This window comes from Macaca fascicularis, chromosome 12 (genome assembly GCF_037993035.2).
Source record: "Macaca fascicularis isolate 582-1 chromosome 12, T2T-MFA8v1.1".
In the NCBI taxonomy this organism is placed as follows: Eukaryota; Metazoa; Chordata; class Mammalia; order Primates; family Cercopithecidae; genus Macaca; species Macaca fascicularis.
The window spans coordinates 122895733-122921318 of NC_088386.1; the positions used below are offsets into that span (position 1 = coordinate 122895733).

Here is a 25586-nt window from a genome sequence, read left to right on the forward strand (position 1 = left end):
CTGTGGGTATCCTAATGGCCTCCGTTTAACTCCATCACATCTTTAAAGGCTCTGTCTCCAAATACAGTCACTTTCTGTAGTACTGGGGTTTAGGGCTGCCACGTGTGAATTCTGAGGATATACAATTCAGCCAATAACAATAACATAATAATACTATTATTAATATTAGTATTCTGCTAAATGCTACCAATACTTTAATAGTTTCATTAACTCATATTTTTTGTTCTTATACTCATTCCTATTGAAGTGAAATTAGAAAATTTAGCAAATTAGAGTTTTGTTTGTAAAATATTCATGAAAAGGTTTCAAATTGATTTTTGTAAGTGTTGGTTATTAATGATTTACTGGTCAAACTTTAAGCTTCCTATGGGAATTTCTAATGTAGATTTCATGATTAAATATTTTCAGGGTCTTCAGTGGATATCTGAGAAAGTCCAGGGAATATGAAATCCCAAATGTTTTCCAACCCACAGTTAACAGCTGTCTATATAATCTTCCAATTCAATGGAAAGGTAGAATTTAAAGATGATGTTAAGAATAAATAAAGGAGAGTGAACTTTTATGAAAGATACAACTCACATCAAGAACTAAATATAGTCATAGTTGCAATGTCTTCAGGTGATTTCTAAACAAAAGAGAATAACCTTTGTTGTCTAGCATGTTTCAGTGAATTAATGGAGATTGTGCATGTATCCAAGGACTACAATTCAAGAAAGACCAAAGATATACTTTGCTAATAATTTTAAATAACTAGAGGAGATGTTTCTCTCAGAAATTTTGGTTGTTCTCAACCCCGGCTACCTAGTACAATCATTTGGGGAGCTTTGCAATGTTACCAGTGCTCTGGCCCCAGAACAAATCAGAATCTGTAGCTCGTGGGGTTGGGGTGAGGGAGCGTGCACAGAGATGGTAGCGTGCAGCCCAAGCACTGGAATTGCCCTATAAGCTCCTCAGGTGATGCTAACAGGTCTTTATCTCCTCTTAGGAGAAGAGTTCCTTGAGAATCAAAGTGAGAGGTCCTTATTTATTTTTGTATCTCCCAAGAAGCTGTAGCAGAAGGTAGTGAGGTAGTGGGTGCTTACTTTTTTTTTTTTTTTTTTTTTTTTTTTTTTTTTTTGAGTCTGGCTGTGTCAACCAGGCTGGAGTGCAATGGCACTATCTCAGCTCAGTACAACCTCTGCCTCCCAGATTCAAGTGATTCTCATGCCTCAGCCTCTCAAATAGCTGGGATTACAGGCACATGCCACCACGCCCAGCTAATTTTTGTATTTTTAGTAGAGACTCAGTTTCACCATGTTGGCCAGGCAGGTCTCGAACTCCTGGCCTCATGTGATCTGCCTGCCTTGGCCTCCCAAAGTGCTGGCATGCGCCACCATGCCCAGCCTTTTTTTTTTTTTTAAGTTGAAGGTACACATAGTATCATCCACTGAATGTCCTCCATGTTTTATATATAATTTTAAAAACATACAGAAAACGTATATTGTGCCAGGTATGAGCAAGATAGCTTCTCCCCGTCCCCAGCGCCCACCCTATGTAAAGAAAGATAAGAACCAAATTATCTGCCCTCAGGGAATGTGGTCAAATGGAAGAAAGAGAGACAGGGAGGGAGGGAGGGTGGGTGGAGGGAACTAGTAAGGCATCAACAAAAATAGCTACTACCTATAAACTAATACTAACCAAAGAGAAGGGCAGCAGATGATTGGGAATGTTTAGGGATGGGGTGGGATGGGATGTGTGGATGGACGGACGGATGAAAGGAAAGTGGTAATGTTTTCCTAATTTGTCTCCATGATGAAAAAAGAAGCCATTAAGACCAACTTCCATCACATTCCAATTCTTATTGAAATTGATGCAATTAAGAAAATGTAAAATACCGTGGTGGTTTTTTGTGTATTTTTTAGGCTTGAGTCTTTACTTATGAGGAATGTTAATACAGTGAATTTTAATGATTATTGCTTGTGGTCCTTTCAAAAAACTGCCTTTTAACATGTTTCTTATTAGAGAGGAATGAAATTTTTTTTCAGGTCTTTAGTGGTTAGGAAAGTTGCAATTCACATGAGCACCAATTAGAGACAATTATAACCTGACGGCATGGTGCTGCATTTAAGGAGAGCTCAGCTGACACTTTTTGAAACTGTGGAAAAATGTTAGTTTGAGAGCCAAATGGCAGCGGTTTGGTCCTATAAGAATTACACAGAGTTCTCAGTAATATAGTTATTCTAAGGCCTTAGAAATGGCCTGGTCCAGACTGCCTTGGCACTCTGCACCCTAGAAAGAGAGGTTGTTATGAACTCAGAGCCACATGGCCTATCAATCCCCAGGCTTATCTTGGAATCTACATCATTACACCCCCAATTCAAAGCTGTTTCTACCTTATCACCTAAGTTTGTTTTAATTATAATATACAGTCAAAAAAGTTAAGTTCTTCAGGAAGCAATAATGCACATTCTGACCATCATGAGCTATTCTCCAGCCATCTTAGAGGATTGTCGGTAAGATCCTCTGGTACCTACATTCACTTTGAGAAGCATCTTGTGAACAACTACAGAGAGGTGGGAAGATCATTATTTTAAAACTTATTTTAAGTTTTAACGGGTTCCAGCGATCATTTTGGTGATGTGTTCTTAAGACCAAAATTATGAAAGCTGACAACCTGACAGGTGTTGGAAGACTGCAGCAGGACATCTCTGCCATTTTACATTTAGTGTTAGTTACCTGGTTATTTTGGCTGCTCTCACATGTGGGAAGAGGGTGGGTGGCATTGCACCATCCTCCTCCCACCACGTCCTCTGAAGCACAGGATGAGATTAAATGGAAGTCAACTGCTCTTCTTCCTAGGTGCTCATAGCTTGCGTTCATTTAACGACTGTTGATCGAATACCTACCGTGTTTCCAGTGCTGTGCTGAGAGGATGGTAAATAAAACAGACAGCACCCAAACCCTGAGTGGAGAAACTGGACAGTAAAGAAGACAGGGAGGGGGAAGAGAGAGACAGAGATACATAGATAAGTTTTTCTCATCTATAATTTCCCTTGGGGGAAAGAAGTTAGCTAAAATGTATGTATAAAATTTGAGACTTTAAGGAAGTCTAAGGCCTGATTTGTTTTGTTTCTTCCTAATAGAAGATTAATTATGAATAGTGAGGGTGATTGATTTTTTTAAATTCGGAATATCGATATTTCTTAGACCATAGGTTCATTTTTTTCAACAAAAATTTGTGGAGTACCTACCATGATCAAGAGAATGTGCTTATAGATTTAAGAACCCATGATTTAATAATCCCTTGTTTTGTTTTTATTATTTTATAACAAGGTAATAGTTTTTAGCTTTCCTGTGATACAACTAGACTTTAGTGACAATAAAAATATTAGAAGAAAATAATGATTTCTAGTCACTAGCAAATAAGTTGCTTTGTTCTTTCAACTTTTCATCTGGTATTAAGTATCATTGCCCACCCCGCCCCCAACCAAAAATAAAGAGCGAGAAAGAGACAGGAGAGAGGATGAAGAGATGGACCGAGGGATAGATAGGTAGATGGACTGATAAAGGTAGTTAAATTTGGAGGCAGCGCTATGAAGAAAATAAATCGGTATGGTTGAAAAAGTAATGGGATTGGGAGAGGAAACTAGTGGGGCAAAGGGTCACCAAAGACCTTTCTAAGGAGACGATAATTAACATTTAGGTTGAGGCCTAAAAGATGAGAAGGGGTGAAGGGGGGCAGTGCTTAGGGAGGAGAGAGTATGTTCATATAACACATGTTCATACATGTATGGCGGGATGTGTTAGGGGTGGGAGCAGGCGCAGTGGGGAGCGTTCACCCAGAGGGACTTGCCTTCCAACAGTATCAAGGTGGGGGAGAGATTGGTGTGCTTGAGGGCACTGAAAGCAGGAGAAGTTGCCAAGCAGTGAGTCAGGCAGTAGACTGGGGCCAAGAACTCACAGGACCTTGAGGGCTCAGGGAGGGTCGCTTGGCTGAGGGGGAGTGAGCTCTTCTTTTGGATGCCCTGCCTGGCTCTGCCTGAGACCTTGATGACATCATCAGGGAGCTGCAGTTGGTAGTGTCAGAAGGTGGGAGACAGGGGCCCTGTTTGCACACCCTTCCCAAACCTCAGTCAAGGGATCCATGTGCTTGTTTTGCAAGATCTTGGAACCACGTAAGGTAGCAAGTCATTAATTAGAAAGCCACAGTTAAGGTTGCGGTGTTTTGCATTAAAGCTTGTTAAAAGTTGTTAGAGCAAGTTAAGCACTCTCACCTTGTCCCAGGGGCACATACAACTTTTCTGAATGTTGTTTTGATGTTACTCTTTGTTGTACAATATGCAGCTTTTTAGCACCTAGGGTCACTGATCTTTCAGAATGGGACCACAATGTCATGTCAGCCCAGCTGTGTCCTCCCATACTGGTTTTGCTGTTCACAGTAATATATCTGCATGCTAGGGATGCCATAACAAAATACCAAAGACTGAGTGGCTTACACAACAGAAGCTTATTTCTCACAATTCTGGAGGTTAAGAGTCCAGGATCAAGGTACCAGCAGGCTTGGTTTCTCCTGAGGCCTTGCCGCTTGGCTTGCAGGTGGCTGTCTTCTCACTGTGTCCTCACTTGGCCTTTTCTCTGTGCACACACATCCCTGGAGCCTCTCCCTCTGCTTATAAGGACATCAGTCCTGTTGGATTAGGGCTCCACCTCATCACCTCATTTAACCTTAATTGCCTCTTTAGGGCCGAATCTCCAAATACAGTCACACTGGGGGTTAGGGTTTCCATAAATGAATTGGTAGGGGGGGGACACAATTTAATCCCTAACAAGTAACGATTATCTACCGAGTGCTTAGCACATGCAGACGCTAGGGTTAGTGCTTTACTTGGATTCGCATATTGCAATCCCCATGACAGCCCTATGAAGTGCCGTTTCAGAGATTTGGAAACTAATACACAGAAAGATGAAATGAGTTACACAGATTGTATGATTAGTCAGTGGAATTCAAATTCTGTGCTATCAAAGTACCATCGGAACCTCACACTGTTTCTCAATCTCTTGGCGTCCCCTCTGGGAGTCCCACTGTGAGCAAGTGGGACTTGCTGCACTTGCTCCCACGCCCCACTAAGCCGTGCCTGCCTCTATCCTGAGGCGCGCAGTCCCATTCAGCCTTCTCCCCAGACTCACATTTTAGCATTGATGTGGTCCCCTCTGCTAGCCAGTCATCTGGCCTCTCCAGACACCCCCATGCCCTTGTGTCTTTAGTAATAGCTGCAGCAGTAGGTTCCACATTTGATTCATTCCCCAGAAGACACGCAAGCCTGGTGTTATCATGTGTTACCTATTATCACCAGTCCCTAAGGTCTCCCGCTCATGATTTCAGGGTGTAGGTCACACATTCTGCTGGGAAGATAAAATTTGTTGTTGTTGTTGTTGTCAGTGTTCATCTATGTTTGGGCTGTATCTTTTGTACTCTTGACATCTTTGTTAGAATTCCGAGTGGAGAAATGACTTGGGGCCCAGAATCTTCTAATTATTAGGTTTTCTCTTCCCCAGAACTGCTAACAGAAAGATCTGCCTCCCCCGTGCTCAGAAACGTTAGGACAAATGACAGAAGCTGCAGCAAGGGATACAGGAAAGGACACTAGCCAGAAGCAGTGAGCTGCAGGAATCCTAAGCATGACACAGAGACAGAAGGATCATGGTGTCATTGACCTGCGTGGCTTCTGGCAGTTAGACCAGCTCTTTGGCAATGTGATGTTCGGGCCAAATCACCCCTTATTGTGTTCCTCTGTCCTTCTAGCTTATGTGTGTCCTCCACACCTGCTTCTGTGCTCTTGTTTACTTACTACTTCAAAGTTAAAAAAGATAAGAATATTTCTTGATTGGTGGTCTCAATGTGGTATCTTTGAAGTTTATGGAATTTCCCATCTGTAATAGATCTTAGCAAAAATCGATTCTTTATTCATTTTAGTGATACTGCCCATGGAGGCAGAAAGGCAGGATGAAATTCACCCCAGATTCCAGTATTGTTTTAAGCACAAATAACCAAAAGGGCCCGATGTGAAGGCACATCAAGCACTTGATATGGTTTGCTACTACTGACAGTGGGTAACGTGCAGGATCAGGTGTGGAACCAGCTCAGTAATCTAAATGTAAGAGCTAACACTCGAAAACTCTTAGAAGAAAATATAGATGGACATCTCCATGACCTTGGATTAGGCACCAAGAGAATAACACAAGAGAAAAATAGATAAATTGAACTTTATCAAAACTAAAAAATGTTTGTGCTACAAAGGGTACTATCAAAGAAGTGAAAAGAGGCCAGGCACAGTGGCTCATGATGCCTGCAATGTCAGCACTTTGGAAGGCTAAGACATGAGAATTGCTTGAAGCCAGAAGTTCAAGACCAGCTTGAGTCTCAAGACCCACTCTCTACCCCCTCCCCCCGACCCCCAAAAAAAAGAAGGAGGAAAAAAAAGTAGTGAAAAGATCATCACAGATTGGGAGGAAATATTTGCAAACCATGTATCTGATAAGGGACTTTTATCAAGTCTATATGAGGAACTCTTACAATTCAATAACCAAAAGACAGCCCACTCAGAAATGGGCAAATGATCTGAATAGACGTTTCTCCAAAGAAGATATACAGAAGTCCCACAAGCACATGAAAATAAGCTCTATGCCATTAGCCATCAAGGAAATTCTGATCAAAACCACAATGAGATACCACTTCACATCCACTAGGATGGCTATAATAATTATTTTTAAAAGCAATCTTAGGCTAGCAAGGATAAAGAGAAATTAGAACCCTCACCCAAAACTGATAGGATTGTAAAATTGTATAGCTGCTTCAGACAATAGTCTGGCAGTTCCTCAGAAGGTTAAACATACAGTTTAACCTGAATATATTCATCACTGATTTTTAAAAGAAATGAAAACATATACCTGTACAAAAACTTGTATATGAAAATTTATTTTAATATTATTCATAATAGCCAAAAAGCAGAAACAACCCAAATGCTGATCAGATTGATAAATAAAATGTATACGCATACAATGGAATATTATATGGCCCTAAAAAGTAATGAAGTGCTAATACAGGCTACAATGTGGATGAACCTGAAAGTATTATGCTAAGTGAAAGAAGCCAGTGACACATGGCCACATTATATGATTCAATCAATATGAAGTGGCCATAATAGGCAATCCATGAAGACAGAGAGTGGATTGGTGGAGCCAAGGGCTAAAGGTAGCAGGTGGGCAGTGAGAGAAGAAATAGGGGGTGATTGCTAATTGGCATAGAGTTTCTCTTTGGGGTGATAAAGATGTTCTAAAATTGATTGTGGTAATGATTATACACCTCTGTGAACATCATAAAAGGCATTGAATTGTCCACTCTAAATAGGCGAATTGTGTAGTATAGAAATGAAATCTCAATTAAGCTGTTGAGTAAAATCTCAATGAAGCAATTATTTTTTCTTAAAGTAGGTATGTTATCCTAATAATAGAGGAGAAAAACTGAAGCTTACTGTGTGGTATTCCAAATTGAGCAGTTTGAGTTTAGGATGAAGGATTTTTCTGGGTGTGTGTGTGTGTGTGTGTGTGTGTGTGTGTGTGTGTGTAAAGCTGGGATATTGAAATTTTAAAGATGCCAGATTCTTGGGCCATTTCTTTTTCACAGACTCCAGGAGTTGGATACCCAGTCCCTAATCCCTCTTTGAGTTCATTCCCTTGATTCAGTTAGAGCTAGACATAAGGCTTTTTTTCTTCCCCTTTCTGATCTTTTGAGATCTCTTAAAGGATTTTAAGATTTTATAAAACCATACTCTGGTTAACATGATAAACCTCAAGGATCATAATATATGTGCCTGGAGCCACCTTATCCTATTGATAATAGTTCTTTTTAGCATAGAGCAGCCTCAGCAAATCTAAATGTCTTTAGGAGCCGAACAGATAACCCATAAATCTCATTAAAGCAGTGGCGAATTGTGGGGCCTATTGAGTCTCGATTTCTTAACTGAAATCTGGGTTGTAGTACAAAAATTGTTCTAGGAATAATAATACCTTCTTTTTGTAAGGATCAAATGAGATGGTGTTTAAGAAGGCACCGTATTACATGTAGAGAGCTATACAGTTATTAATTTGGATATGAAATGAAGTCTGTTCTTTTCTCAAAGAATTTGTAAAGATTAATTTTTATCATTTTATTGACATATAACCCATAATCAAGATAATTAACATAGCCATCACACCCAACAGATTCCTCTGCCTCTTGGTAATTTATTCCTACCCTCCTCTGCCCTTATCCCTACAAGACACTGGTCTTCTGTCTCTGTGGTTTAGTTTGCATTTTGTAAAATTTTTATAAACAGAAACATACCACATATATTTTTGTTGTCTTAATTTACTCAGCGTAGCTACTTTGGGGTTTATCCATATCACTAGGTGTATTAATAGTTCATCCCTTTTCATTGCCAAGTAGTAGTCTATTGTACAGATATACCATAAACATTTGGATTTCCAGTTTTTGGCTGTGGCAAATAAAGCAGCTGTGAACATTCATTTACAAGTAATTTTAAGGACGTATGCTTTCATTACTGTTGGGTACATACCTAGGAGTGGAATCATTGGGTTGTGTGGAAAGTGTATGTTTACGTTTTTCTGTTGTGTTTGTTTGTTTGTTTGTTTGTTTGTTGAGATAGAGTCTCGCCCTGTTGCCCAGGCTGGAGTGCAGTGGCACGATCTCAGCTCACTGCAACCTCTGCCTCCCGGGTTCAAATGATTCTCCTGCCTCAGCCTTCTGAATAGCTGGGACTACAGGTGCACACCACCACACCTGGCTAATTTTAGTACTTTTAGTAGAGATGGGATTTCACCATGTTAGCCAGAATGGTCTCAAACTCCTGACCTTGTGATCTGCCCACCTTGGCCTCCTAAGTGCTGGGATTACAGGCGTGAGCCACCGCACCTGGCCACGTTTATGTTTTAGTAAACTGTCAAACTGTTTTCCAAAGTGCTGTTCTATTTTACATTCTCTCCACCAGTGTTTGAGAGTTCAAGGTCCTCCCTATCCTCCCCAACACTTGCTGTGGTCAGTCTTTTTAACTTAACCCAGTCAGTGCCATCTTGTTGTGATTTTCATGTGTGTTTCCCTCATGAATGAATAATTACATTGAACATCTTTTCTTGTGTTGATAAGTCTGTTATTTTGGCATCACTTCATGTCCAGCCTATTCTGTGCATAAGGGAATTTCACTCTTTTAGCTGATTGCATTGGAATGCTGACCAACATGTCATTAAGAACACCAGTGGATTTTCTGTTACTTTATATGTAACTGGGCATGTTTGTGAAAGGTTCCAGAACATCCTCCAACTAAATTTTCTTTGTATGTGTTAGGTTATTTCGATGCTCTAAAATTTTGACCAAATTGATTTTTACGGTGTTATCAGATTTCAAGGCAAAATTAGGGGTTATCAACTTATTTTATTAGCTAATTATATAAATTAATATATATACAGAAGTGGATTTCCAGTTGAAATGAGCTCTAATATTGACATCTCGCTATATTCAGAAATAAGATGCTTGAGTTGGGAGGGACCTTAGCAGACACTCTCCTCAGCCATTCCCTTCATGGCTGCAGCACTCATAAGGGGGTTCATCTTTTTCCACTGTCAGAGATTCGAATATCTGGAAAGACCTTGTACAATAAACATAGAACAAGAAAAATTCTGCTTTTTTAGATTGTTGCTAACTGATCTTAATTTGAAATTGTTTTATGGTAGTTATTTGATGGTGGTTATCAGGTGAGATTTAGCCAGCCAGCCAGAACGAGCACTGCCTATTAAGAGTTTCATTGCTGTGTTATTTAATTTATGTAAAGCATAAAAAGGGGTGCAGGAGTAGGCAGAAAGAGCCTAGAATCTCTATTCCCCTCAGTCTGTGATGAAGACAGCCCTTTGCAAGCCTTGCTTTCACAATCTCAACATGGCATGGGCTTTGCAGTCAGTCACATCTCAGTTGGAATCCCGGCTCTGTCTCTCCTCCGTGAACGGGGTCCTAAGGGATTATGGGTATTTTGTGGGTAGGGAGGTATATTATACCCTCCTCGTGGGGCAGCTGGGTGGGATGCCTACCTGAGACAGGAGATGGAGGGCACTGGCACCAGGAAGGCACTGGGTCTGTTTCCTTTTCTTACCTCTTCCTCTTTCTCCTCTGCCACGTGTTTTCTCTCCTCACCTATCTTAGGTCACTTACAGAAATCGTTCTTTTTACTTCCGTTTCAATCAATTTTGGAGATTTCTCCAAAAAGATAGTAAGGGTAATGGATACTTAAGCAGTAACATTTAGCAAGTCCCTTTATGTACCAGGAATATCAAGTACATTTCATGCATTTTTTTTCATTTACTTTTCACAAGAACTCATGAAGTAAGGTACAATTAAGGCAGAGAGGAAACTGAGTGAGTGATGGAGTCAGGTGTGAACCCAGCCCTATCTGACTCTAGAGCTCTTAACCACTCTGTATATTGCCCCTATATCTAATTTTAGGAATGCTCGGTTCTCTGTGTTTCCACCCCCATCCAGATGATGATAATACGAAAACAGTAACAGCTGGTACATACCTTGTACTGACCACTGGTCTGCCTGCTTTCCACACATTAACTTGTGTAAGGCTCACGGTAACCCATCACAGGTTCTGTTGCTGTCCCCATTTTTGTGATCCCCATTTTTCAGGTGAGGAAACCAAGGTGCAGAGCAGCTAAGTAACTTGCCCACTTAGGTTCAAATAGAGTTATAATTGATGTTCAGTCTGTCATTCTTAATGCCTCGGGTGTCTTTCCCCTATCACTTCATCATTTCTTAAAATTCATTTTACACCCATTTCAGACCAATCAGAGAAGAGACGGGAACTCCCTCCTGCTTAGCTTAGACATCCCAGCTACTCTTTCCAGTAACCTGTGGAATTCTTTCCTTATCCTTGCTGCAGTCTAAAGTGGTGATATATTGTACATCTCATCCAAAGGCTGAACTGAGACTAATGCCTAAGCAAGAAAGAAAAAATAGCAAATTCATTAACTAGGAATCTATTTACAGTCAATTCCCAAGGCTCATTGTGCAGTCGGTGGTTCTGCATCATTTAGAGTTGCTAATAAATGAAAGTCTTTGCGTCTTTCCAAGTGCCTTGATATTTACAAGTCTCATATTTTACCATAGGAAGTGGCTTCAACAAGCATATTCATGTGTTGACAGTTCTAATTAATACAAGTAATTAGCCCTGACAGAACTGTGAAAAGGAGACCCATTCATAAATTTGCTAATTATGTTACTCTGCTCAGAATGTAATCACAGTCTAGTCTTTAATCATTTCTGTATATGGGCAAAAGGCCATCTTACTAAATTCTTCAGACTTTTATGTTTACTTCTCGTAAGAGGATTTTATTGAAATTAATTTGTGGTTGCAATTTAATGTTCCAGTATGCAGGAACTAGTGAAGAACACAGATGATAATCTTTCCAGAAAGAAACAAGAAAATGAGAAAAGGCAGACAAGGAAGGAGGAAGGCATCAGGTACCTACCATATGCTTTCTTACATGTAAAGCTTGTACCTTTCTGCCTATTTTGATGCCTTTTCTGAAAATGAAGATAGTCTTATTTAGGCCACTGGTAGGTTTATGGTACAGAAAATTTGAAGATGGTTGATTACTTTGATCCAGAGTTGAGCCCTCTTCTCTTGGATGTAAATAGACTGCTTTTTCAAGTGCTTTTGTTCTCGAGCAGGGTTCTCAGCCTTGGCACTATTGGAACTTTGGGCTGGATGATTCCTTGTGGAGGTGAGTGTGACTGTCCTGTGTATTGTGCAGTGTTAAGTAGCATCCCTGGCCTCTATCCACTAGATGCAAGTGCACCTCTCCCCTAGTTCAGACCCCCAAAAGTGTCCCCGGACATTGCCAGTTGTCTCCTGGGGAGCAAAATCACCCCTGGTTGAGAACCACTGTGCTTGAGAGTAAAATAATCCAGTAAAATTTCTGTATAGAACACTTATAGCAGCTGTAGCAAAATCAGTAAAGCACCTTTTCTTGGAATCATTTACCAGGCATCATGGTACAGAATCCAGATTTGGAATGATATTCCTTGAATTACAATACCTCCTTCCTACTTTTCCAGCATTAAGCTCCCTCTGGTCCTCTTAGATAGAAAGTAGACTTGTGCTTGGTAGTAAAGTAGCTTATCTAAAACCCCTTTACTTTTCTTTTGGTTAATAGATACACTGGGCTCTCCACATTGATGGATTTAACATTTGAAGTTCTGATTACTCGCAGGTGACTCCAGTGTTCTGAGTAATCAACTCCCAGTGTTCTTTGTCTTCCTTTCCAGTTCATTGATTTCTTACTTTGTGGTCTTGCTTTCCTCCCTCTGCTGCTTAGATTTCTGGTTTTTATAAATACCTTCCATGTCCTTGCTTCTCAGCCTTTCTTCCACTTACCTGGAAAAATCCCAGACTTGAGTGAGCCTGGCCACTAGGCTTCTTGGAACGTGGATCTGGCAGCTAAACCTTATTAGAGAACATGACTTAGCAGAGCAGACTGAGCCTGTTACACATGCACATTAACCTCTCAACTATCCTAGACCTTCCCTAAGAAACTGGAATCCACCCCTGGGTAATGCCCCCAACCTCCCATCATGAAAACTACAAACGTACCTATTCTGTACTCACCACCCCCTACTTAACTTGTTCCTTCCTGACACCTGGGCAGGGAAGTCTTCTTCCCTTATCAAAAGCTAATCCTTCACCCACCTACCCCAACTTCTCACAAAAATATTTTGTCATTGATTATTCCCTTTTCCCTTGTGTCTTCAGCCTCTCAGTCTCTACTGGATCCCTTCCATGAACACCGAAACATATTCTTAGTCTCTCTCCTCTCCTATCTTGAGAGAGAGAGGAAGAGAGCAAGTGAGTATGCAATAACCCACAGCAGCCTTTCAGTAACCATCCCTTCCCTTTCCATTTCCATTCATATTGTCCTCTTCAACTTTGAATCTTGCCTCTACTACTACAATCGTGTTGCTACTCCCATTATTCCAATGAAACAGTTCTAGCTAAGTTCCCCTGCACCTTCTATGTCGCTAAGGCCTGGAGTCACTTTCCTTCCCCAAATTTACTTAACATAGTTAACTACTCCTTCCTTAAAACCATTCCTTTTTTTCTTTCTTGTTTTCCCAGTGTCACACTTTCCTGCTATGGTCTGGTCTCTTTCCTGGGTCGTCTTTGCAGGCCCACCCACCTCCACTTTACCTTTGAATATCAGCCTCCCTAATGACTTAATTCTAGGTCTTCTTTTCTTCTCCCAAGGCTTTAGTTGCTATTTATATGCTGGCAACTTCCAAATTTATCTCTTCAGCCCAGTTTTCTTTCTGAGCTTCTAAAATTACATATAAATGTACTCAAGGACATCTCAGATGCATCATGTACAAACTGAATTTATAATTCTTTTATACCTTTGCAGCTCATTCCTTTCCAAGTGTGGCCTTTTGGATGTAGTGAGTAACCAAGCCTTTTTGATGGTAACTCAAGATACATCTCAAAACTTTTCACTTCTTTTTATATCCATTGGTGAGAGCCACTGTTCCTTACAAACAGACAGTAGAAGATGAGGATGTAGAAATAAGAACCAGGTCACACAGGGCCTTGTAAGCCATCTAGGACTCTGATTTTTCCCTGAATGAGATGGACCCATTAGAGGGTTTTGCACAAAGGAGTAGCATAATCTAATTCAACTTAGAAAGATCACTGTGGCTGCTGTATTGAGAATAATTTATAGAGCAGCATAGTGGGCTGAATGCTATCCTCCGAAAGATATGACAACCCAGAACCTCCACGTATGACCTCATTTGAAATAAGGCTCTTTGCAGGTAATTAAGGTAAGGATCTCAAGATGAGACCATCCTGGGTTAGGGACAGGTGTCCTGATAAGAGACAGAAATGGAGAAAGCAGACACAGATGAATGAGCCATGTGAAGACAGATTGGAGAGCAGTCACAAGCCAGGGAACACCAAGGATGGCCAGCACCACCCAAGGCTAGAGGCATGGAATGGGTTCTCCCACAGAGCCTCCAGAAGGAACTAACCCTGCCAACAACCTTGATGTCAGACTTCTGGCTTCCCAAACTGCAAGAGAATAAAGTTCTGTTGTTTTAAGGAACTCAGTTTGTGATAATTTGTTATAGCAACCCTAGGAAACTGATAGAAGCAGCAAGGGTAAAAGCGGAAGACCAGTTAGGAGTCCATTGCAGTAATCCAGGCAAGAGAGGACTCGGCTGCACTTAAGTAGTAGCTGTGGAGGAGGTATAAAGAGGTCAGCTTCTGGACACATTTTGCAGGTAAAATAAAAGGGTTTTTTGACAGAATGCTTGCAATTGTGAGAGAGAGAAGTGAAGAATGACTAAGGTTTTTGGCCAAAACCGCTGGAAAGTTGGAAGTAGTTCAGGTTTACAGGAATTAGAGTTCAGTCTCGGAGTCGTATACATTGAGAGACTCAGTAGAGCTCTATGTGCCATCATCCTGGACCCCTGTTGACTTTTAGGGATGGCACCATGTTTGAGAGGCTACGGAAGAGACCCAGAGCCAGTGAACAAGACATAGAGTTCATTGAGAGGACTTACAGCATAGTCTAGAGGCAGCGGGCTAGACAGGAGAACCGCAACTGCTTGAAAAAGCACGAAGTTTATAGCAAAGACACAATGAAAAAAACCACGGACCAATATCACTGATGAACGTAGACACAAAAATCCTCAACAAAATACTAGCAAACTTAATATAGCAGCACATCAAAAAGTTAATTTACCATGATCGAGTAGGCATCATTCCTGGGATATAAGGTTGGTTCAATATACGCAAATCAATAAATGTGATTCGTCACATAAAACAAAAACCATATGATTGTCTCAATAAATTGCTAGCTTTTCCAGCATTATTTAGGAGAGTAGTTAACTAGTGTTAAATAAATAGATCCTTGATGCTACTCATCTTGGAGCTGTGGAGAGTTCCCCAGGTGAGAAGCAGGTCAACCACAAGCAATGCCTGCAATTTGGGCCATCTGTCCTTGCACTCTTCACCGTAAGGCTCATCCTTGGTATCAGTTTTCTCTGCCTATGGTACCTAACTAGATAGAAGGGATTCTTCTAGGGGCCTCCTTAGTAGCCCGAAAGCAACACTGTTCAGTAGAAGTATCTGCAGTAACGGACGTGCTCTGTGTTTTCATTGTCCAATATGGTAGCCACTAGCCACAAGTGCTGAGCATGTGGAATGTATTTACAAATGGATAGTAGGAGGTGAGGATGTAGAAATAAGTACAACTTAGTGCAACTGAGGAATTGAGTTTTCAGCTATACATAATTTTAATTCATATAAATTTAAATAGCTATGTGTGCCTGATGGCCATTGTATCAGTGCAGATCTAGAGCACTGGTTCTAAAAGTGTTGCCTGGAAGCTTGTTAGAAATGCACATTTTTGGACAGTGGCCTCAAACTCCTGGGCTCAAGCAATCCCCCCACCTCAACCTTGTGAATAGCCAGCTGAGACTACAGGCATAGGCCACCACATCCTTCTTAATTTTTTTTTTTTTTTTTTTTTTTTTTTTTTTTTTGTAGAAATGGGAGTGGGGTGGGTTGTGGAGCATGGGAGATCGGCACCAGAAGCTTTGGGTGTGAGATGCAGGATTCTGTGTTTTAATAAGCTCTGCAGGTGTGATTTTGTTGTACACTAAAATTTGAGAACCATTGCTGGATCCCACTCTCAGAATTCCTGATTTAGTTGTTCTGGGATTGGGTCTGAGAATTTGTTTTTCTAACAGATTCCCTGATGATGCTGTGATGCAGATCTGTATCACCTGAGATCTGTTATAGAAAATGGACCAACTCTTTGTGAGGTGGCTTCAGTTCCCAAGAGTAAATTGTGTAAATCCCACATAACAAATATTTCAAGTCAGGATATCCCAAGTGTACCCTCCATACTTGAAAATCTTCCTAGCTTTTTTCCCATGATCTGGTAACAAACTGTGTCTGGCTCATAGGAGGGCTGTTAAGTACTTGTTGAATTAATAAAGAGATTATATAAATTAGCCTGAATAAAATATCTGAAGTTGAGAATTCTTATCCCACCTCTAACTTTATACATGTGAGGGCTTTTTGGCCTTCATGATAATCTATTAGTGGAATTCCACTTTTCTGATCCGTAATTCTACAACTCGTTGTAGAAGTCATTGTTGTAGTAATTTTTCTCTCTGTAGCTTGATACATTTTAATTGTTATAGTGGAAAGAAGGTAATTCTTAGCTAGAGAAGGGCGTAGTGTGTCCACACCCCCAACAGGCATTTGCAAACGTGTGTGTGAGAGGGCTTTTAGGTTGTTGAAATGATAGGAGTCAGGGTAAAGGGGATATAATTTTCATTCAGTGCCGGGGACCCAGGAATGTTAAATACCCTGCATGCATAGGACTGTCCTGTACAATGAAGGGAAACTCTGTAACCTGTTGGTAGGTGACAGTAATATTTCTTCAGTAAAATTACTTCGAAGGCCATGAGGCTCTTTTGCTACTTATATCTCTTCATGAGCATTTTGTATGAGTTTTACTTATCTCACAGGAAGGTGAAGCACCCTCTGTCGGGCTCTTGCATAACATAATTTAATTCTTGCAGCACATATTTAGTGCTCTGTGGTTTACAAAGATAGGAGACATGAGCCTACCTACAAAGAAGTTACAGTACCAGCAATAAGCTGGAAATGATGTAAGAGTTGTATAAACTGTAGGAACACAGAGGGGATATTACCTGGTTTATCACTTAAGGTTCAACCAGGAGACAAAACCAGTGGAGACATATATTAAGAGCTATTATTGCAAGGAAGTGCTTACGCGATTGTGGGGGCTGAGCAGGCAAGTCCAAAATCTGTAGGGCAGGCCGTCCAGAAGAGTGAGCAGGAACTCGCAGGCGCATGGCTGAAGCTGCAGTCCACAAGCAGAATTTCTTCTTCTTCAGGGAAGTTTCAGCTCTGCTCTTAAAGCCTTTTAACCAATTGAATCAGGCTCATCCACATTACCTAAAATAATCTCCCTTAAAGTCAGCTGATTATGGACTTTCATCACATCTACCAGATACCTTCACAGCAGCACTCTGATTAGTGTTTAATTGAATAACCTGAGATGATAGCCTAGCCCCCACCTTGACACACAAACAAGAGCATCGCACTTGGAGATTGAATGTTTGAGCACTTTCTCTGAAACGTGGCATTTGTTCTGACCCTTGAAAACAGGGCATTTTTAAGTGGGGTAGTTGACCTTCTAGAGGGGGTGACTATTAAAAATTAACCAACGGAAACAATAAAAGAAGCCAAGGCATGAAAGTGTAATCAGTGTTTGCAGAATGGCTAGTTGTTGCTATGTGGCTTTTCCCTGAACCTCAGCTCTCAATTTCCTCATCTAAGAAGTGGGTTCAGTACTTGTCATAACTGTCCTCCAAGATGGAAGGAAATGATATTTGAGGGTGCCTTTTGGAAACAGTAAACACTATGATTGCTAAGCGATTTTTTTCTTTCCTTCCTTCCTTCCTTCCTTCCTTCCTTCCTTCCATCAAGGCATGGACCAGGCATAGACACAGGCCAAAAGTCAAGCAGGGATAAACAAGGGGTTGCTTTGTCTCTGGCTGATGTGAGGTGGGCACCACCAACTAGAAGCTACTCTTCCCGCATCAGAACCCTGAGGTGTTTTGTAGTCACGGTGGTGGCGACAGTAGCATTGGTGAGAGTGTGAGGTTGGTGTGATAAAAACCAAAGGCTCAGCAGGTAACACAGAGCCTGATTGTTGCAGGTTTTGTCTAAAATGTGTGTTTTTAAGAAAAAAAAAAGTGACAGTCTCTTGACCTTAGTTCCTAATGGGCTAAAAGAATGAAAAACATCCCTGTATATAAGTCTGTGCCCAACTGTCACAAAGAGGCAATAGCCATTTGCTCTGGGCTAAGACGGCTCAGCCTTTTTTTTTTTTTTTAAAACAGAAGTAGACCTGTTTTTGATGCTTGAGATATTAGGGGTGAGGGAGAGTCATTTATTATAAACGTGTTGAATACTTTGCCTAAATAGGAAAAGGGAGTTAAACTAAGTCCAAGGAAGCTGTTCCAACTTTCTTAGGTAATGGCCATTATGGCCAATTGACTCCGTCACCAAAGAAAGCACCAGAAAATGATGCTAACGTGAGTACCGTTTGACAGACTTCTTTCCTTTTCAGAGCGGTGTCCTACAAACCAAACAAGTCTCCCCCAATTGTTAAAGCCATTTGCATTTTGAAGGAAATTTAATCCATATGTTCCTGAGTCACTTATGCCCAAGTCATTAAAAAGTTATTTTTTAAATGTGATTTCATGTTTGAAGTCATTTTAGAGTATTTTTAGTAGACGCTCATTCTTCATAACGCTAAATTTTTCTTGGTTTGTTTTCTTGTTTTATTTAAACACACTGTATATCATCTTAACACATCCTGTGATGAGGCACAAAGGGAATCTTGAACTCAGAAGGAGGGTCTGGTGTACCGGAGTAACACATTTGAGGCAGTCAGTTTCTATTTTCAGAAGTTTATAACTGTTCCCCCTCTTCATTTTTGTATTTTATGTCCTGGGCTGCTTTTAACCTGGTCACATCATCACCCCAGCCCTCTCCTACCCCATTCCCCAAATGGTTGTCCATGAGATGAAAAGGGAAAAGAGAAAAGTGACAAAGAATAAAATCACATGGCCTCCTAGGATATATTTCTGTGCTGTGCTGTGTGATCCTTTCTTTCCAGAATTGAATGTATTTTCCCCTTTTACCTACTGTTGTTGCTAGCCGGGAGAATTAAGGTGTTTCTCAAAGTGTCAACAAAAGAGAGAAATAAAACTGAATTGAGGAGCAGTCTCCAGCTTCTCATTTTTAGGGCAAATAGAAGATGGTGTCTGCTTAGAACTGAAACTAATTGAAAAACGGTTTCATTTTTTACTAAAATAAGCTTCCCCCCCAACTCCCCTTTTTAACCTTTGTCTGTTTGGAGTCTCATGATATGGACCAAGTTTTATCTGTACACGAAGCATCCTGGTTTGTGTGTGAATTTGTCCATCGTGAACATCTGTTGGCTGCCAGAGGGCACGGAAGCAGCCTTATTTTTAGGCAGTGTAGAGATCCGTTTCCCTTCTGAGTGCCTGCTTGGGCAGCAGGTGTGTAGCATCAAACATAGCGAGAGGCATTCACCACCTGGAGGAATAAAGATGTAAGGAGTTAACACTTTTTCTTTTCATCTCTGCCAGCCTATGAAATACTTTCCAGTGTACTTTTTTTATTTGGTTCTCAAAACTGCCCGGAGGACCATGGTTTTATTTTGTTTCCATAAGGAAACTGAGGCTCAGGGATGCGACTTTCTTCAGGATTTCACAAGGCGATCTTGGCAGCTGGTGTGTGCCTCGGAGAGGAGGGATGTCCTGCCCATCATGTGGGGACATTTGAGGACCTTCGTGGACTTTTACTTTTGAAAGCTCTGCCCCATGTCATTTCAAGTGTATTAAAACGTATGCAATCTCATATCTGTCCCACAGATTCCATGTATAATATATATCATCATATATGTGAGTCGAGCTGTAAATAGTTGAGATGGTATATTTCATAGACACTTAATTAAATGTGTATTACTTCTAATTTTATAGTTTCTTTTTTCATTTTGGAGCCAACTAATTATTCTGAGGTCTGGAACATTTTCATGGGCCTTTAAAAAACTCACCCTCCCTGAGTGCTGTCCCTACAGTGGCTGAAGCCGCCTCTTGTTCTCATTCACTCCTGTTTTCCTCCTCACACCTGTGGCAGAACTGAGGCAGGTGCTTAATAAATACTTGTTGGTGAATGTGCAAGTGAGTGAGAGAAGGAATAGAAGAAGTAACAAATAAGTGAAGTACAAGTAAGCGGCGAAGTCTGGTGTCGAAGGACATCTGAACCCTTTGCGGGCTCACTTCCTTTGCACTGCCATCACAGTGAAGCAGAACGAGCGTCTTCAGGCTGTGTATCAAAGTGTATTCCTCCTCATTTCTCATTGTTTTGTTCCAAGCCAGTTTTCTTCTCTGTTACAGCTAAGGCATGAGAAAGAATAGACTACCAGGTTATTTGACTTTTGATAGCTTCATGAAGCAGCAGTAGCCACTTTCAGATCATACTCCATTCTTTTCTCTCTGTTTAGTTGCTATAGTTTAGTTTTTTGCCTTGCAAATGTGGGATAAATGTGGCTACTAATATTCAAATGTTCAGACAAGTTTCTTGACAAAACCAGAGAGGTGTTTTTTTGCCTGTTGTTTCTTTTGGTTTGTTTTCTTTAGAATACTAGACATTTGCTCTAAGTTATCTGTCATGTGATTTCTGTGTTTTGGGGAGATATGATTTTTTTTTTTAATCCAAAGGTGGATTTTTGTGGCCTTTCTTCAAAGCTCTAGAATTTGGTGGAAAGGAACTGATTGAACATAACAGAAAACTAGAGAGAAAGCAAAAGCCAACTTCTTCTTCTTTTTTTTTTTTTTTTTTAATTTTACTTTAAGTTCTTGGATACATGTGCAGAACATGCAGGTTTGTTACATAGGTACACATGTGCCGTGGTGATTTGCTGCACCTGTCAGCCTGTCATCTTCGTTTTAAGCCCCACGTGCATTAGGTCTTTGTCCTAATGCTCTCCATCCTCTTGCCCCCTAACACCCAACAGTCCCTGGTGTGTGCTCTTCCCCTCCCTGTGTCCATGTGTTCTCATTGTTTAACTCCCACTTACGAGTGAGAACACGTGGTGTTTGGTTTTCTGTTCCTGTGTTAGTTTGCTGAGGATGATGGCTTCCAGCTTCATCTATGTTCCTGCAAAGGACATGATCTCATTCTTTTCTTTTTTTTTTTTTTTTTTTTATTATTGTACTTTTAAGTTCTAGGGTACATGTGCATAACGTGCAGGTTTGTTACATATGTATACTTGTGCCATGTTGCTGTGCTGCACCCATCAACTCGTCAGCACCCATCAACTCGTCATTTACATCAGGTATAACTCCCAGTGCAATCCCTCCCCCCTACCCCCTCCCCATGATAGGCCGCGGTGTGTGATGTTCCCCTTCCCGAGTCCAAGTGATCTCATTGTTCAGTTCCCACCTATGAGTGAGAACATGCGGTGTTTGGTTTTCTGTTCTTGTGATAGTTTGCTAAGAATGATGGCTTCCAGCTGCATCCATGTCCCTACAAAGGACACAAACTCATCCTTTTTTATGGCTGCGTAGTATTCCATGGTGTATATGTGCCACATTTTCTTAATCCAGTCTGCCACTGATGGACATTTGGGTTGATTCCAAGTCTTTGCTATTGTGAATAGTGCTGCAATAAACATACGTGTGCATGTGTCTTTAAAGCAGCATGATTTATAATCCTTTGGGTATATACCCAGTAATGGGATGGCTGGGTCATATGGTACTTGTAGTTCTAGATCCTTGAGGAATCGCCATACTGTTTTCCATAATGGTTGAACTAGTTTACACTCCCACCAACAGGGTAAAAGTGTTCCTATTTCTCCACATCCTCTCCAGCACCTGTTGTTTCCTGACTTTTGAATGATTGCCATTCTAACTGGTGTGAGATGGTATCTCATTGTGGTTTTGATTTACATTTCTCTGATGGCCAGCGATGATGAGCATTTTTTCATGTGTCTGTTGGCTGTATGAATGTCGTCTTTTGAGAAATGTCTGTTCATATCCTTTGCCCACTTTTTGATGGGGTTGTTTGTTTTTTTCTTGTAAATTTGTTTGAGTTCTTTGTAGGTTCTGGATATTAGCCCTTTGTCAGATGAGTAGATTGCAAAAATGTTCTCCCATTCTGTAGGTTGCCTGTTCACTCTGATGGTAGTTTCTTTTGCTGTGCAGGAGGTCTTTAGTTTAATTAGATCCCATTTGTCAATTTTGGCTTTTGTTGCCGTTGCTTTTGGTGTTTTAGACATGAAGTCTTTGCCCATGCCTATGTCCTGAATGGTACTACCTAGGTTTTCTTCTAGGGTTTTTATGGTATTAGGTCTAACATTTAAGTCTCTAATCCATCTTGAATTAATTTTCGTATAAGGAGTAAGGAAAGGATCCAGTTTCAGCTTTCTACTATGGCTAGCCAATTTTCCCAGCACCATTTATTAAATAGGGAATCCTTTCCCCATTTCTTGTTTCTCTCAGGTTTGTCAAAGATCAGATGGCTGTAGATGTGTGGTATTATTTCTGAGGACTCTGTTCTGTTCCATTGGTCTATATCTCTGTTTTGGTACCAGTACCATGCTGTTTTGGTTACTGTAGCCTTGTAGCATAGTTTGAAGTCAGGTAGCGTGATGCCTCCAGCTTTGTTCTTTTGATCTAGGATTGTCTTGGCAATGCGGGGTCTTTTTTGGTTCCATATGAACTTTAAAGCAGTTTTTTCCAATTCTGTGAAGAAACTCATTGGTAGCTTGATGGGGATGGCATTGAATCTATAAATAACCTTGGGCAGTATGGCCATTTTCACGATATTGATTCTTCCTATCCATGAGCATGGTATGTTCTTCCATTTGTTTGTGTCCTCTTTTATTTCACTGAGCAGTGGTTTGTAGTTCTCCTTGAAGAGGCCCTTTACATCCCTTGTAAGTTGGATTCCTAGGTATTTTATTCTCTCTGAAGCAATTGTGAATGGAAGTTCATTCCTGATTTGGCTCTCTGTTTGTCTGTTACTGGTGTATAAGAATGCTTGTGATTTTTGCACATTAATTTTGTATCCTGAGACTTTGCTGAAGTTGCTTATCAGCTGAAGGAGATTTTGGGCTGAGACAATGGGGTTTTCTAAATATACAATCATGTCAACTGCAAACAGGGACAATTTGACTTCTTCTTTTTTTTTTTTTTTTTTTTTTTTTTTTTTTTGAGACGGAGTCTCGCTGTCACCCAGGCTGGAGTGCAGTGGCCAGATCTCAGCTCACTGCAAGCTCCGCCTCCCGGGTTCACGCCATTCTCCGGCCTCAGCCTCCCGAGTAGCTGGGACTACAGGCGCTTGCCACCTCGCCCGGCTACTTTTTTGTATTTCTTAATAGAGACGGGGTTTCACCGTGTTAGCCAGGATGGTCTCGATCTCCTGACCTCGTGATCCGCCCGTCTCGGCCTCCCAAAGTGCTGGGATTACAGGCTTGAGCCACCGCGCCCGGCCGACTTCTTCTTTTCCTAATTGAATACCCTTGATTTCTTTCTCTTGCCTGATTGCCCTAGCCAGAACTTCCAACACTATGTGGAATAGGAGTGGTGAGAGAGGGCATCCCTGTCTTGTGCCAGTTTTCAAAGGGAATTTTTCCAGTTTTTGCCCTTTCAGTATGATATTGGCTTGGGTTTGTCATAAATAGCTCTTATTATTTTGAGGTACGTTCCATCAATACCACATTTATTGAGCGTTTTTAGCATGAAGGGCTGTTGAATTTTGTCAAAAGCCTTTTCTGCATCTATTGAGATAATCATGTGGTTCTTGTCTTTGGTTCTGTTTATATGCTGGATTACATTTATTGATTTGCGAATGGTGAACCAGCCTTGCATCCAAGGGATGAAGCCCACTTGATCATAGTGGATAAGCTTTTTGATGTGCTGCTGAATCCGGTTTGCCAGTATTTTATTGAGGATTTTTGCATTGATGTTCATAAGGGATATTGGTCTAAAATTCTCTTTTTTTGTTGTGTCTCTGCCAGGCTTTGGTATCAGAATGATGTTGGCCTCATAAAATGAGTTAGGGAGGATTCCCTCTTTTTCTATTGATTGGAATAGTTTCAGAAGGAATGGTACCTGTTCCTCCTTGTACCTCTGGTAGAATTCAGCTGTGAATCCATCTGGTCCTGGACTTTTTTTGGTTGGTAGGCTATTAATTATTGCCTCAATTTCAGAGCCTGCTATTGGTCTATTCAGGGAATCAACTTCTTCCTGGTTTAGTCTTGGAAGAGTGTAAGTGTCCAGGAAATTATCCATTTCTTCTAGGTTTTCTAGTTTATTTGCGTAGAGGTGTTTATAGTATTCTCTGATGGTAGGTTGTATTTCTGTGGGGTCGGTGGTGATATCCCCTTTATCATTTTTTATTGCATCTATTTGATTGTTCTCTCTTTTCTTCTTTATTAGTCTGTCAATTTTGTTTTTATTAGTCTGTCAATTTTGTTGATCTTTTCAAAAAACCAACTCCTGGATTCATTGATTTTTTGGAGGGTTTTTTGTGTCTCTATCTCCTTCAGTTCTGCTCTGATCTTAGTTATTTCTTTCCTTCTGCTAGCTTTTGAATGTGTTTGCTCTTGCTTCTCTAGTTCTTTTAATTGTGATGTTAGAGTGTCAATTTTAGATCTTTCCAGCTTTCTCTTGTGGGCATTTAGTGCTATAAATTTCCCTCTACACACTGCTTTAAATGTGTCCCAGAGATTCTGGTATGTTGTATCTTTGTTCTCATTGGTTTCAAAGAACATCTTTATTTCTGCCTTCATTTCGTTATGTACCCAGTAGTCATTCAGGAGCAAGTTGTTCAGTTTCCATGTAGTTGAGCGGTTTTGATTGAGTTTCTTAGTCCTGAGTTCTAGTTTGATTGCACTGTGGTCTGAGAGACAGTTTGTTATAATTTCTGTTCTTGTACATTTTCTGAGGAGTGCTTTACTTCCAATTATGTGGTCGATTTTGGAATAAGTGCGATGTGGTGCTGAGAAGAATGTATATTCTGTTGATTTGGGGTGGAGAGTTCTATAGATGTCTATTAGGTCTGCTTGCTGCAGAGATGAATTCAATTCCTGGATATCCTTGTTAACTTTCTGTCTTGTTGATCTGTCTAATGTTGACAGTGGAGTGTTGAAGTCTCCCATTATTATTGTATTGGAGTCTAAGTCTCTTTGTACGTCTCTAAGGACTTGCTTTATGAATCTGGGTGCTCCTGTATTGGGTGCATATATATTTAGGATAGTTAGCTCTTCCTGTTGAATTGATCCCTTTACCATTATGTAATGGCCTTCTTTGTCTCTTTTGATCTTTGATGGTTTAAAGTCTGTTTTATCAGAGACTAGTATTTGCAACCCCTGCTTTTTTTTGTTCTCATTTGCTTGGTAGATCTTCCTCCATCCCTTTATTTTGAGCCTATGTGTGTCTCTGCATGTGAGATAGGTCTCCTGAATACAGCAGACTGATGGGTCTTGACTCTTTATCCAGTTTGCCAGTCTGTGTCTTTTAATTGGAGCATTTAGTCCATTTACATTTAAGGTTAATATTGTTATGTGTGAACTTGATCCTGCCATTATGATATTAACTGGTTATTTTGCTCGTTAGTTGATGCAGTTTCTTCCTAGCCTCGATGGTCTTTACATTTTGGCATGTTTTTGCAATGGCTGGTACCGGTTGTTCCTTTCCATGTTTAGTGCTTCCTTCAGGGTCTCTTGTAAGGCAGGCCTGGTGGTGACAAAATCTGTAAGCATTTGCTTATCTGTAAAGGATTTTATTTCTCCTTCACTTATGAAATTTAGTTAGGCTGGATATGAAATTCTGGGTTTAAAATTCTTTTCTTTAAGAATGTTGA

The 25586-nt window shown here is 40.6% G+C and overlaps 1 protein-coding gene and 1 non-coding gene across 17 annotated transcripts in view; one reads left to right on the top strand and one right to left on the bottom strand.

Moving 5' to 3' along the window:
- Positions 1-25586, top strand: part of RHBDD1 (rhomboid domain containing 1) — a 161604-nt gene that overhangs the window by 108996 nt on the left and 27022 nt on the right. For 3 of the 16 annotated variants that reach the window (XR_012421531.1, XR_012421532.1, XR_012421529.1), the window contains 2 exons: positions 11456-11548; positions 11759-11811. The exons of the other annotated variants lie outside the window; for them this stretch is intronic. The gene's annotated coding sequence lies outside the window, so the exon portion shown is untranslated. Of the gene's footprint in view, positions 1-11455; positions 11549-11758; positions 11812-25586 lie in introns of those variants that run through there. 16 annotated transcript variants of the gene reach the window in all.
- Positions 17597-17731, bottom strand: LOC123568166 (small nucleolar RNA SNORA48). The gene has a single exon (XR_006691387.2). It is a non-coding gene; the product is annotated as a small nucleolar RNA SNORA48 (small nucleolar RNA).